Source organism: Mirounga angustirostris, unplaced genomic scaffold (assembly GCF_029215605.1).
Source record: "Mirounga angustirostris isolate CCGP_5_RB_7025 unplaced genomic scaffold, mMirAng1.0.hap1 SCAF_13, whole genome shotgun sequence".
In the NCBI taxonomy this organism is placed as follows: Eukaryota; Metazoa; Chordata; class Mammalia; order Carnivora; family Phocidae; genus Mirounga; species Mirounga angustirostris.
The window spans coordinates 1,696,575-1,707,379 of record NW_026991721.1 but is presented as its reverse complement, the minus strand read 5'-3'; the positions used below and the strand labels follow the sequence as shown (position 1 = coordinate 1,707,379).

General features: G+C 59.9%; 1 long non-coding RNA gene across 1 annotated transcript; it reads left to right on the top strand.

Annotated features, from left to right (window-relative positions):
• Window positions 1-4,076: 4,076 nt before the first annotated feature.
• LOC123856328 (uncharacterized) lies at window positions 4,077-8,770 on the top strand. Its single transcript, XR_006793710.1, has 3 exons — window positions 4,077-4,335; window positions 8,111-8,342; window positions 8,746-8,770. It is a non-coding gene; the product is annotated as an uncharacterized LOC123856328 (long non-coding RNA).
• Window positions 8,771-10,805: the final 2,035 nt, after the last annotated feature.

Below are 10,805 nucleotides of genomic sequence, written 5' to 3'. Positions count from 1 at the left end.
ACCCCCTCCTCCTCAGCCCTGAACCCCCTTCCCCCACTGCTCTGGCCGCCGAGCTTTAGGGTCCCCGGGCTTGTAAGAAGGTGGTGAGGTTGGCATCGGTGACGCTTGAGGCCCGAGCTGGACACCTCCCCGCCTCGGCCCCCCAAGCCCTGGGTCTGCAGGTACAGCGTGGTGGGTAGAGGGGCGGTGGGGCCAGGCAGCTTTCAGCGAGCAGACTCAGGGCTCTGTCTGGGTTGGGGGAAGGCCTCCCACCCTGAACCCCGTCCTTCTTTCTGTTTCTAGTATTTTCGAGTATTTCCTGGCCTGGTGCTGGGCTGCAAAAGGCTCACAACAAGTCCTCCAAGGGCTCGGGTGGTGTTCACAGGCTGTCCACACTCACTGCTCTGAGAATTCCAAGCAGAGGGCTGGGGGGCTGCCTGGAGGAGGTAGGACCAGCCTCCAAGGGTGAGGGCAAGAGCCAGGTGGATAGGGACACTGTGCCCATCTTGGGGCAGCCTGAGGCTGACTGCGGCAAGGGCTGGGGCCCAGGTGGGGCAGTGCTGGCACATGCCTCAGTGAAGCACCCTGCCCTGGTCTCCCCACCCTGGAGACCAGGTCTGAGCCTGTCTCCCACCAGCCCGATGCACCACCCGCCCCCGAAGATCCACTGAGCCCTGCCTGGCTCCACTCGTGGGACCCTTGGGGCACTGGGCTCAGGGTCCTCTTCCTCCCAGCTCTGGGCTAGCCATGCCCTCCCTAGCTGCCCCCACCGGCTACACCCAGGGTCCTCGCTCACAACCTCCTCTCCCTCACTGCAGCCCAGCCCACCCGCACCCCTGCCTGTGCTGGCTTTCCCCGAGACCCCCGCTGCCCCTGCTGAGCTCCTGGCAGCTCCCCGACCCTGTTCCACCCCAGTGCCGAGGCTGCCCTCGCCCCAGCTGCTTGGGCAGCCGAGCCCCCGGTCTTCTGGGATGCCCAGCTTGGCTTTTCTCCCCTCTCTCTGCTCTGTAAACTCTCAGCTCATTCCTGAGGCCTCACTCATTCATTCATTTGTTTGTTCACATGTGTGGATGAGCACCCCAGTCTCAGTGTCATGGAGGGAAATGTTGGGGAGCTTTTTGAAGCAGATGGGTCTCATGGAGAGAGTCATTTTGGAGTGCAGGCCTGAAGGAGGTGGGGCGTGGGGTTCTCCTGGAGGGAGGGGTGGAGAGGGGCCTCCTTCTGGGGAGGCTGGGGGGGGGAGGGGTCCGTGGGGGAGATGAGGCCAGGGTGGGAATGGGGGCCATTGTCACTCAATCAACAAACATTTAGGGATTCCTACAGGGCTGGGCTGAACGGTACTCCCCCCAAACACCCCATGTCCCCATCCCAGCCTCTGGAGCCTGTGAATGCGACCTTGTTTGGAAAAAGGGTCTCTGCAGGGGTCAGTGAGGGATGAGCTCCTCCTGGATTAGGGTGGGCCTCAGTCCAAACACAGGTGTCCCTGTGACAGGAGAGAGGGGGCGGGCCCGCGGGGGGAGGGGCCGGTGGAGCCCCGGGGCTGGGGGAGGCAGGAGGGAGCTCCCCTGGAGGCTGGTGGGGGGCTCGGCCCTGGGACAACTGCGTTTCAGTCCGGAGAGCCGACTTTGGATTCCGGCCTCCAGAATCGGGAGAGAAAGGATTCCGTCCTTCCAGCGGCCCAGCTCGTGGTCACTTAGGAAAATTACACCAGGAGACACCTGCTCTGCCCCAGTTCCTGTTCCAGGTGCTGAGACCACTGTGGAGCAGAGAGCAGGTGGCGTGCCCATCCTGGAGGAGCCTTGGGTCCGTGGTCCCACCACCCCAGGCCGCACCCGGGCACCTCCCTCTGATGGTTCTTGCTGGTCTCCGCTCTGACCACATGGAGCCCCGGTGGTCTTTGACAACAGCAGAGCAGGCCCACTTCTGCGAAGTCCCCATGAGGACTTCTGGGTCTGGGCGGACTCATGAGCATGCTTCTGCCTCGGGGCCTTGGCACGGGCTTCCTCTGCCCGGGCCGCTTTCCCGCAGACACCTGCCCATCACCCTCTTTACAGTAAACTCTGCAGACTCGGACTCCCCTCGGTGAAGCCCGCCCCCAGGGCGATAGGGGCCTGCATGTCCCCTCACCGCGCTGGATGCAGAGGGTGACACTGAAGGCTGACTGTGAGTGGTGGGAAGGAGAGGGGCTGTGTGCTGAGCTGGAGACGTGGACTATTTCTGGGCTACGACACCCACTTGGGTCTCCGTCCCGCATTCTCATGGAGCTGCAAAGTGGTATCTGCCGTGGTCTGCCCAGCTCCCTTGACGTCCTGCAGACCCCTGACCCAGTGTGCGCATGGCCACCCCTCGCCTGCTCCAGGGTGCCCTGCCCTCCCCCGCAACAATTCAGCCGGTGGTCAAGGCCCACAGCTCCACCAGCCCCTGGACACGGCTGCCGCCTGCTCGTCTCCCCTATGGCTGCCCTTCCATATGCTCTGCCAGCCTGCCGCATGCCACTCTCCCCTTAGGACCCTCCATCGCTCCCATGGGCCACTGGGTAGAGTGCAAACCCCAGACCAGGCTTCCTCTGGGCCTTCAGCAGCACCCGGCACCCCACAGTTCTCCGGTCATTCGCTGAGCCTCCCACCCCAACTTCACACCTGCTGTCTGCTCCCTCCTGGGCCCTTGGGCATCTGCTTTTACCCTGGTGACAGCCCCCCTCCAGCACACCCTCCATCGCTCCGCACGGCGACCTCCACCTGCCGCCGGTTGAGCCAGGAAGACACAGGGGTGCTGTCGTCGCTGCCCGCGGCGGGGTCCCCCCAAGCCCTCCTGCCCTGTGCAGCCTCAGCGCAGAGCTGGCCAGGAGGGCCCTGGAGGGTGCCCTGAAGGACTCCGGCACACCCGCCTTTGGGGGCCCCTCACCCAGCTGCTCTCCCTCTCCTTCCTAGAGGCCTCCTTGCCTTGGGCCGCCCGCCTGGCTCTGGCCCCTGGGCCTCATTGCTAGCAACCTGTGTCCGCCCGCCCTGCTGGCCGCGGCCCCCCAGGGCCCCTGCTCCTCCCTGCCCAGGCTTGGCACACAGCTGGGGCTCCCTCCCAGGTGTAGCCAGGTCAGGGGGCCACAGAACAGGCGGCACAGCGCCGCCCCCCACAGCCTCTACCTGCCCAGTGCCTCTGGCCCTGGGGGGCGGCGGCCTCAGGCCTCCTAGCGCAGCCCCCAGCCTCTCTCCCTGCTCCCAGCCCCGGCCAGCCCAGGCCTCAGCCAGCCTGAAACCAAAGAGAAAATGCCTGTTTATGCCAGTTATGCCGAAAGCAAAACAGTTTGTGGTTTGTGACCCAAATTTTTTGCCTTTTTTTTCAGAACATAACAAAGCTCAAGACAACTCCCTCCCCCCCACCCCACCCCCCCACCCAGGCAGACAGAAACGATCTGTTTACACTGGCCGCAGAACATTCCTGGCCCGCCAGCCCGGCCCTCTCCCCCAGGCCGTGCCCTCAGCACTGAGCGGTGGAAGGGGTGCGGGGGCCTGATGAGGGGGACACAGGAGGGGGCCACAAGGCTGGGTCGGGGTGCTGGTGACTGGAGCATCCTGGGGCCAGGAGTATCGGGGTGCCTGTCTGTCTGGTTGGAGGGGCTTCCACACGGCCCTGGACAGGGGAGGAGCCTGGATGCATCCAACATTTCCCGACCGGCATCTGCCCCCAGCCCCGGGCTCCCACCCCTTCACACAGACACCGGGTCCCTGGGCCGTCACCCGCCTCCCCACCTTCCTCCCCACTCCTTCCTGTCCTAATGCCCGAGGCCCACATCCCCTGGCCCAGCGCCGCCGTGGAGCCCACGAGGGGTGGGCACCTTCTTTGCCCTGGGAGCTGGCACCCCCACACTCATGTAGGTGGGGTGGCAGGTGTAGAGCCTGTGATCCCAGCCCAGACTGGGGGAGAGCAAGGCAGGGCTCCTCCTCCCAGGGCTCAGCGGGGCCAGGCACACGCTGGAGCCCCGGGGTGGGGCCAGGCAGGACGGCGAGGTGCCGCGGCCAGGAGGAGGGACTAGGCCCCTGTCCCATTCAGACCATTCTCAGGCCAGTCGTGGCCCTCTGGGGACCCCTGCGTGCCCTGCAGCCTCACCAGTCCCCTCCCCTTGCCTTCCCCCGCTCGTCTTCCCATCACCTCTCCTTTCTGTCTTGGCTCCTTTCTGCACCCCTGCACTGGCCTATGCCCCAGGCTGAGTACTGCAGAGCCAGAGCCTAAGAAGAGGGAGTCTCGGGGGCCAGGACTCCAACGTATGGGGGCACATCCACAGACTCGCTAGTGGGGGTGAGGCAAAGCTGCCCCAGCAAAGCCCACACCTGAGGAAGATGCCCAGACCGCATCTGGATGGTGCGTAGGCGCTAGCAAGATGAGGAGGGCTGGGAGGGCATTGTAGGTGGAGGGAAGAGCATGGGCAGCTTTGGAACGACCTGCGGTTCTGTGTGAGCAAGGCCCAGAGGTGGATGCATGGAGAGGGACGTAAAGGCCCATGGCAGCCACGGATGCAAGGGCCCTGAGCGCCGAGCCAAGAAGCTGAACTTGACCTTGAGAGAGCTGTGGGCAGCAGGGGAGGATTTTCGAGGGGAGAGGGAGACCTCTCTGATGTGCGTTCTAGAAAGAGGGTCCAAGCATGGGTCGAGCTGAAGCCAGAGGGTTAGCAGGCAGGTGAGGGGTGGAGGGGACAGAGCAGGGTGGGGAAGCGCGTCAGCTGGGAAGTCCCTGCACGTGTGCCCTGGTGCGGAGGGGGCCGGGGGGGGGGGGGACGGGGAGCATTTCACCCCTCCCCCAACCCCAGAGGGCAGGCCCCAGCTCCCCAGTGTGGGGCTGGGGGGTAGGCGCAGGGGCCCATCCTGCTGCAGGCCCTGGACACAGTCCCGTGTTGCTCCTGCGAAGCTGGCGGCCCCCACTCCCTCGCCTGGCCAGAGCATCATTTTGGAAGGTCTGGCCCCTACCTCTGCTTCCCTCTCCCCTCCTTGTCATCCCTGGCCTCCCCTCGATCAGGAACAGATGTGCCTCTGGAGCAGGAATTCTAGCTATTTGGTTAACCAGTCACTCAAGGGACTTTCTGATAAGGCAATTCGGTTCTCAGCAGAGCCAGGGAGGGGGAGGAGCAAGGACAGGGACTCCCACCCCCACCTTCCTTGCACCCCGGGGCCTGGGGTGCTCCCAGCTAGGGTCTCCCCACCAGCTGGCAGCTCTGGGGAAGACAGGTTTTCCAGGCCTCTCGTGGTGCTGAGGTGTCCTGGCAGGTGGGGGGCGGGCTGAGGCTGCCAGTGGTCTCCCACCCCCTGGACCTGGGTGCAGCCAAGCTCCACCCTCCATAGCCCCAGCATGAGAGCTCGCTGCCTGCCTGCCATCCGTCATTCCTTCCTTCATCATTTACCCAGCCAATGAGGCCCTGGAGCCATGGAGATGAGGAAGCCTCCATTCCTGCCATCAGAACAATCAGACCATCAGAGTGAAGGAGGAAGCTGCTGTGTCAGCTCAAAGACAGATGACTGAGGACACAAGGGCTACCTTTTCCAAGTCCTTCCTGATACAGGTGTGGGGAGCGACCACCTGGGGCTCCTCGCCTGGGGCCCCGATCCTCTTCCTCTCCAGGCAACCCCCAATAAACAACAACTGACTCCCTGCTTAGGCAGGCCCTACAGCAGACCAGCCCTGCTTGGACCTTGGGGGTGGCAGTCCCTGGAATTAGTCACTCAGATCTGCCACTTTGGGTCCCTGGTTTCCCAGAACCCAGTACAGCATCCGATCTTGTTCTACTCCATTCATAGCTGCAGACGGCTGGGACCACTTTGACCCTTTATTTGGTTTTCCAGCACTTAAGCTCTTGGCTTATATCTCCCAGCCATGGACCCCAATGCCTCGCCCAGTACCTGATATAGAGTAGAGACTCACTGTGGGCTCCATGAACGGACAGATGGATGAAAGGGTGGATGGGTGGATGTATGTATGTGTATACGTACATACACATGTGTATGTATGTATAGATGGGTGGAATGTGTGGGCAGGTGGATGGGTGCAGGGGTGGATGGAGGGGTAGGCAGAGGTATAGATGGATACATGTACAGATGGATATGTAGATGGGTACGTGGCAGCTGCATGAAAACAAATATCTATCTGTGTGGTCGCTCGAGACTGTCCTAGTGGGGAATGAGGGAGGACTGAAATTTATTGAATGTCCATCCTCATAGAAATTCTATGTGCTGATTCAGATTGTTATATATCCTGCTTTTAGAGTAGGGAACATAATACGGGTTGAAAGATATTTGTTGACTAAATGGAATTTAAAGGTCTTGTTTAAGTGAACACCTATCTGGAAATTGTCTCAAGAGGACCTAAAAAATCTGAACATGTAGGTAAACAGGTTGTGGACTGAAAGTCCTAAAATCCTACCTTAGAAAAAGGCACAGGGCCCAGAGAGTTTTACAGGCAAGTGTTTTGTTTTCGTTTTTGTTTTTTTTAACGCTCAAGATCATTCTTCTGCACAATGTTTCAAGCATAGAATATGGACACAATTCCAATTCATTTTCTGTGTCCATATAACCCTGATCCCAAGGCCTGATCATGATAGCACAGAATGAGGAAAAACCGCAGACCAAGTTCACATGTGAGGATAGATGCACAAATTATAAAGAAAAGAATTAGCAAATTAAATCCAGCAGTGTACTGAATTAAAGTAATAATATACCATGACCAAGCAGAGTTTACTTCCAAGAATGCAAGGATGACTCAACGTGAAGAAATCCATTAATATCATCATGTTAATAAGCCAAAAGAAGAAAAGCCATATGATGATATTGATAGGTGCCAAAAACATATTTAATAAAATCTAACATGCACTCCCAGTTATAAAATGTGTTTCACAGGCTCGGAATAAAAAGAAACTTCCTTAACATGAGAGAATATCGACAGCTTGCCCTGCCACCCTCTATCCCAGCCTGCTTCACATCACCCTCTGAGATGACCCTCCTCATCAACTGAGGGCATTCCTGTAGTGGACTTCAATAGACACTTCTTTTCTTTTTTGGATGTGACCCCTCAGGAGCATCTGCTGCTGCCAACCCCACCCTCACCCCCATCCTGAAACTCATGTTGGTTCCAAGTATGGAGGATGCTTTCTGTATGGGGTGCTTCTGACAAATCAGCCCTTCTGCAGATAACACCCTTAAACCCTGGACAACAAAGAAACCAACAACTCCCCAAGGGCTCTAGAGAGTTGGCAAAAGTAGGGTAGTCATAGTACGGTGTAAGCATCTAAAATCCCCATAGAAACCCTGCCATCTTTCTGGCTGGAGGTGCTAGGAGGAGCCTGGGGCAATTGAGGTCATTGGAGACTAAGATGGGAATCCCCAAGAGAGGCAGAGGAGGGGGCATCCCAAATTCTCTGTATATGCTCTGCCCAAGTTGCTGGCATGGGGCAGACTGAAGGCAGCCCGGATGGAGATGTGAGCCACCTCTTTGCGCACGTGAGTCTGCAGTTGGAGCCCAATAGAGCTAGTAGCTAAAACAAATGCATCGGCACTCCCCAGAGAAATGCCACACACCCACAGTCTGCGCAACAGAACGTTCGCGGAGCCCAGGGCGCAGTCCAAAATTACACGGTGTACGCGAGGGCCAGGAACGTGTGTTTTCCCTTCAAGGGAAAAGATGATGAACCAAGGCCCACTCTGAGGGACGGGATGTCAGAATTGTCAGACAGACTTTAAAGGGAGTACAATAACCACAACCACCCGTGGAGATAAAGAAAAACACAGTCACAATGAATGAAAAGATAGGAGATTCGGCAGACAGGTCGAAGATGTTAAAAACATCTCAACAGATGATTAGAGCTGAAAAATACAATCTCTAGTAGAGATGTATTAGAGATAAGCAAGAATTACTGGACGAGATGAGTATCGGAATGGGGACGAAACAGAAAGAGTCTGTGAACCCGGAGATCGGTCAGTAGAAGTTACTCAGTGTGAGGCAGAGCGAGAAAGACAATTGAACACAGAACAGAGTCAGGGTCAGACCGGGGGGGTGGGGCGGGGGCAGGAGACCAGTGGGTCTCGGAAGGGGAGGAGTGGGAGAATGAGAAGTGAAACACTGAAGGAATACTGACTAGAAATCTCCCAAACAGATGAAAAACACAACTGATTCGAGAAGTTCAGTGCAAGCCAAGTAGGATCAGATCACGCTCAGGCACATCCACAACAAGCTGAAGAAAATGAACATTAAAAAGGAAAATCTGGAGAAAACAGTACTCTGTGCAGCGGGAAGCGGCGCACCTCAGCAGGAACCGTGGGGGCCGGTGGACAACAGGACACGTTCTTCCTTGAACCTGTTCTCCTCGTGGCTCCTGTGACCACTGGGTCCAGTCTCCTTGTCTGTCTTCTCGGTGTTTTGTTCTGTTCGGTTCTGTTCTGGTTTGGTTTTCGGTCTCCCCTCAGTGCAGTGTTGCCCTGCCTTGTTCCAACCCAGGCGTCTCCTCTCCTCCCTTCCCTGGGCGTCTCCCCCGCACCCAGGGCCGGCATGCCACAGTTCCGGCCATCACACAAAGCATCCCGAACACCCCCAGTTATGGACCCCAGTTCCCCTTGCCCGCGGTCAGGAGCTTGGTTCCAAACCTGTGCTGCCCCACACCTCTGGGTGCCTGTTGTCTGGTCTGTCTTCCTCCCTCCACCGCAGCGTTCATCCAGAAGCTTCTACGGGTTGGGGGCTGCTCCGTGCTCCCTGGCTACATCCAGAGGTGGAGCCTGTGTCCCCATTTTACAGATGGCCAACTGAGGAAGGCAGACACTCGGCGACGGCCATCAATGGCTTCCAAGTGCCCCGCATCAGGCATGTGCTGGGCACGGCCGGGCCGACTGGCAGGCTGCCTGCCCCTGGGAGCTCACCGTCTGGAGGGAGAGCCTGACAGCTAACGAGGCGTTTAATGAGCCGATTACATAATTATGGGCTGCAGAGAATAACAGGGCTCCCGGGCCTGCTGCGTCTACCCTCCCCACGCCCCTGAGGCCGAGGGGCGGGCTCCGTTCTCCTGCCACCCTGGGCCGAGGCGAGATCTGTTTGTGGGCCCGTCTCTTCGGGCGATCCCAGACTCGGCTCCCGGACGTCTCTCCGTCCAGCCCCAGGGAGCAGGTGCAATAGGACAGCCTCCTTCTCTTTCCGCCCCTGGCTGGGAGGCCTCGGAGATGCGCAGCGAGTCAGCCTGGTGCTGAGCTGAGGCCAGGGGAGAGCTCTTCCCAGTCCGGGGCCCTCGGGCACCAGCCCTGCACCCCACGTGGGTCACCCCATGACCCCAGGGCAGCCCTGTGGGCCTTTGTGGTGGGGGGATGAGGTCAGCTCTCCAGCCCCAACCAGGCCTGGCCTCACCTCCGATTCTGAGTGACTTCCTGCCCCGGAGGCAGAGGTGAGCCCCTTGTGTGCCGAAGGAGGGTCAGCATTCCATTTCCCCAGCTCAGGGAGCAGAGGGGGTCCTCTGTGCACAGCCTCCTGCACGTTCCCCACAACCTGGGGTGCAGGCTCTGGGTGGGATCTCCAGCCCTGTGGTCCAGGGGATACCTAGTCAGGAGCAGGAGAACAGGGAAGCTCGAGGTTGCTCCAGGAGCCCAGCTGGGAGATCCTCTGGCCCCTCTGGCCCTCCGGCCCCAGGAAAAATGGCCAGCAGCTTGGAGGCACGAGCAGAGGGAGGGAGGGAGGCACGTGCCCCCGCGTCCAGGCTCCCTTCTCCTCTGTGTCCCGGGGGGCAGGCGGGGTGGAAGGAGTCATGACGGTGATGCCTGGCCAGGCAGGCCCGCCCGTGCCCGCTGTGGGCCGGGGCAGGGCCACGTCTGTGCTCTCGGCTGGACCGAGGCCCTCCCGCCACGGCCAGGCCCCATCCTCTTGCATCACACAGGTCCGGGCCAGCGTGCCTGGGAGATGCCCTGCAGCTCAGTGACGAGGGGCCGGCGCCCTGCGTGTTCCCGTCCGGCGGGCGATGGGGCAAGAGTGTGGACGTTGGCCGGCGCCGCCTGGCCAGATCCACTTCCAGGCCCGGCCGGACGCCAGCTCCCCAAACGGGAAGGGGGCAGCTTTGGGGTGACTTTGGGGTGGAGCATTCGACCCCTTTCCTGGCCCGGAGCCTCCCAGGAGAGGAAAGCCCTGGGGGCTCGGGGCCCTGAATCCTGGCCTTTCCTGCCCACTGTGAGTTCCATGGAAACTCCTTACACCAGCCTGGGATTTCAGGGCTAATTCCCAGTGACATTCGAGGAAGTTCGTTAGGGAGTGCTGGGCACGGGCAGGAGCTTGGGGCAGGGCCCATCGCAGCACGGAGCCGCGCCCCCACCACACTCTGCTTGTAATTAGCAGAGAGGCGAAGGTTTTGCTCTCAGCGGTTCACCGGGGGGTCAGGAGAATTCCCGGAACCAAAGGAATCCCGCTGCTGCCAGGTCCGAGGTAAAGGGGCTTATGGGGTAGCAACGGGGCTGCGAGAGAGACTTCGGGAGGCACTTCCAGGCCCAGTGATGAGGACATAAATGGCTGCAAACACAAGACTGTCCTGGGGGAGGGGGGTCCGGGGGACATTCACAACCTAGTCGGGGGGAGCCGGGAATAGTCAGGGTGCTGGAGGAGCTCCAGGAAGCAGGTTCTTCTAGGCCAGGCTGGTCAGGGAGGGCTCCCTGGAAGAGGAAAGACTCAGAGAAGACGTGAATCCGGAGGAGGGCATGGTGGGGACAGAGAAGAGGGCAGGCCTATGGGGGGGCGGCAGGGTGCCTGGGGCAGCTCTCCCAGCAGGACTCCTTACACGGGGAGGTTGACTGGGCTCAGGGCCCCACGTGAGGCTGGAGCGGGGT